Here is a 3,088-nt window from a genome sequence, read left to right as displayed (position 1 = left end):
ACAGCATTGCTATGAGCGCCAACCACAAGGTGGCGCTCATAGCAATCTGTCATCAACAACCATAGAGGTCTTCAGGAGACCTCTGGTTGTGATGGCAACGCACCAATGACCACTGATCACGTGACAGGGGTCAGCAGTGTGCCTACTACCGCCGCGCGGCCGGCAGCGCTTGTTAAATGCCACTGTCAGAGTTTTACAGCAGCATTTAACTAGTTAATGGGCGCAGGCAGATCGCGATTCCACTCGCGCCCATTGCGGGCACATGTCAGCTGTTGTAAACAGCCGGAGCCCACCTCAAAGCAGGGGAAACAGCCAGCTGACGTACTATTCCGTCAGCTGGCAGAAAGGGGTTAAGCAGAGCCTGTTGCCACTTTGCCAAGGCAGTGCTTCCAACTTGCAAATGATATGGACGATAATTCTGAAATGGAAGGGGTGCAGGAACACAAGCACTTGTTCACGTGTCAGTTGTTAAGTGGGCCTTCGGAGTAACTGCATTAGACAGGGCACAGGTAATGTTATGGGACACATGCTGGTGTAAGGTGGGTATGGCTTTCCTGGATAAATAGTATCGGCTGGGTAGCAAGTACCAAGGGGCAGCTGCCCCCATTAGGTTGCAAAAGACCTCACAAGCCTAAACAGCAACATCTCCAGGGCAAGGAGTCTTGAAATGGGATTGTTTAGTGTTTAGGCCAATGAATGAGTGGCTCTGTATTTGCGCTTGTGTTCCAAAGCCTGGAGTAGGGATAGCTGAATCCTGCGCTCGGACAAAGAAGTGGACATGGTTGCTGATGGTGGTTGTGTATTTGCAACGATATGTGCAGGACGATTGGCAAGCATGCAGCACAGGGAAAGAGGCGGTAGAGTTACCCACAGACACTGATTGGGGAACCAGACTTTCGGCCAACTTAGTTGAGTGCTTGGATGACATGTTCCTGAGCATGCTGGTGTGGTCAGAATGGTAGTGGTCAGGAACCTGCTAATCTTGTTATGGCACAAGTTGTAAATGACCATTCATTTATTGTTTTTTTTGTGTGTTTGCATCGTGCAGCTGCCGAGTGCTGATCAGTGACACAAATCTCTGATTGGCAACCCTGCTCGGTTTTTTTCACGACATTTTTTCCCTGACATTTTTTCTCCCCCCTCCTTTGCACCAACTCTGTGCATGCATCCTGCAGCCGCCGAACACTTTTTTCCTGTCTATCCTATGTGCCATGCCGCTAATCAGTAACGCAAGCCACTGATCAGCATCCGTGCTCTCTTTTGTCCATGCCATTTTTTAATCTTTATTTTTTTATCCCTTTTTTCACCACATTCGTGATCTGTGCATGTGTCCTACAGCTGTCCAATGCTGATCAGTGATGCACATCACTGATTTGCATCTGGTTGATGTTTATTGTGTGTGTGTGAAAAAAGAATTATAAAAATAATTTAGATTAATATAAAACAATTGAAAGTACCGCGCTACAAGTGGCTAGGACTAGGTACCGTCCGTGATCCTAGAGTGACAACCAGAAACTCCTTATGATCGTGGGCGGCAGCTACTAATATCTGTCCAATTTGCTGATTATCATATGCTTAGAAGAGAAGAGATGCATTGATCCTCTATATGCGTAGTGCAACTAATTGTGACTCTCCTGCTGAGCTTGTATCGTAATACTGCTATACCGCAATAGTAGGTGGTGACTAGTGATATTCTGTTACCTACTGGATGCAGCTGTATGGAGATCGTGGAGCGGCTGGGCTGCTTGCGTCGGGTTCAGCTGTCGGACCTGCACATCTAGGTATCCGCTGTGTCAGGAAGCTGTTCCCGTCCGCTTGGAAGGTGAGTATGCGGGTGTCAGCCTTAGTCGATGTCGGTGGCTGTGGGTACTGCAGGTGAAGACTGCGGTAGCTACGTGTAGCATCAGAGACGTCCCGGCCGGAGGCGTCCCTGGATACACGTGGAAAAATGGCCGACACTGCAGAGCAGTGAGTGACGTCACTGGCCTATGGAGCCTCAGTACGGCTGCATCCAGTAGGTAACAGAATATCACTAGTCACCTCCTACTATTGCGGTATAGCAGTATTACGATACAAGCTCAGCAGGAGAGTCACAATTAGTTGCACTACGCATATAGAGGATCAATGCATCTCTTCTCTTCTAAGCATATGATAATCGGCAAATTGGACAGATATTAGTAGCTGCCGCCCACGATCATAAGGAGTTTCTGGTTGTCACTCTAGGATCACGGACGGTACCTAGTCCTAGCCACTTGTAGCGCGGTACTTTCAATTGTTTTATATTGGTCTTTCATACTTGTTTGTCGGATTGGGCACATCATCTGACAGAGGTACCAGCGGCACTTGTGGAGCTTACATCTATAGTTATAGCGCCAGTGTATTTTTTCGTTAATAATTTAGATTAGTTGATGGGACTGTATTAGTTGCGGGCGCTCTATTATTTTTTTTTACTGATGTCCATTTAGTAAGTTTATTTCTTTTCCAAATTTTTACTGTATATTCTTTTTATTTTTATCTTTTTCTTTTTAGATTTTTAATTCTTTTTTTCTTCTATTCTAAATGAAAAAAGATTTATACCAATCACTCACCCTTGAAAAAAATTTGCTACACAAACACCCCGCACATGAAAAAATGTCCCCCTGATGAAGAAAGTTTTCCGAAATGCGCGTCGGGATGCGCGATCACAGGACGTGGTGACCCTTAAAGGTATACTACCAATTTATTGTTATACTTCCTCCCTGCACACAACACTTTAATTGTTATTGGATTATTTGGATGTGGTGACCATATAATAGTCGGTTGTATTTCTTACCTTGCACTTTGCACTTTTTTCGGCACATTTTTGTGATTTTTATCCTACATTCTAAACCACGTTGATTGGACACTTTTTATATTTTATTTGCACAGTCTATCATTTCTTATCACGATTAATTGCACAATGGATGAATATATTTGTAAATTATTGGGTCTGCCGTTATGACCTGGCTTTTTTTTATATATTTACATGTGATTTTGTTGTCCTGATATGCAGACATTTGTATTTTATTTTATTTTCTGACATTTCTACCTAATAAAGGCATTTTTATAA

Source organism: Ranitomeya imitator, chromosome 1 (genome assembly GCF_032444005.1).
Source record: "Ranitomeya imitator isolate aRanImi1 chromosome 1, aRanImi1.pri, whole genome shotgun sequence".
Lineage (NCBI taxonomy): Eukaryota > Metazoa > Chordata > Amphibia > Anura > Dendrobatidae > Ranitomeya > Ranitomeya imitator.
This window is presented reverse-complemented; position numbering follows the sequence as displayed.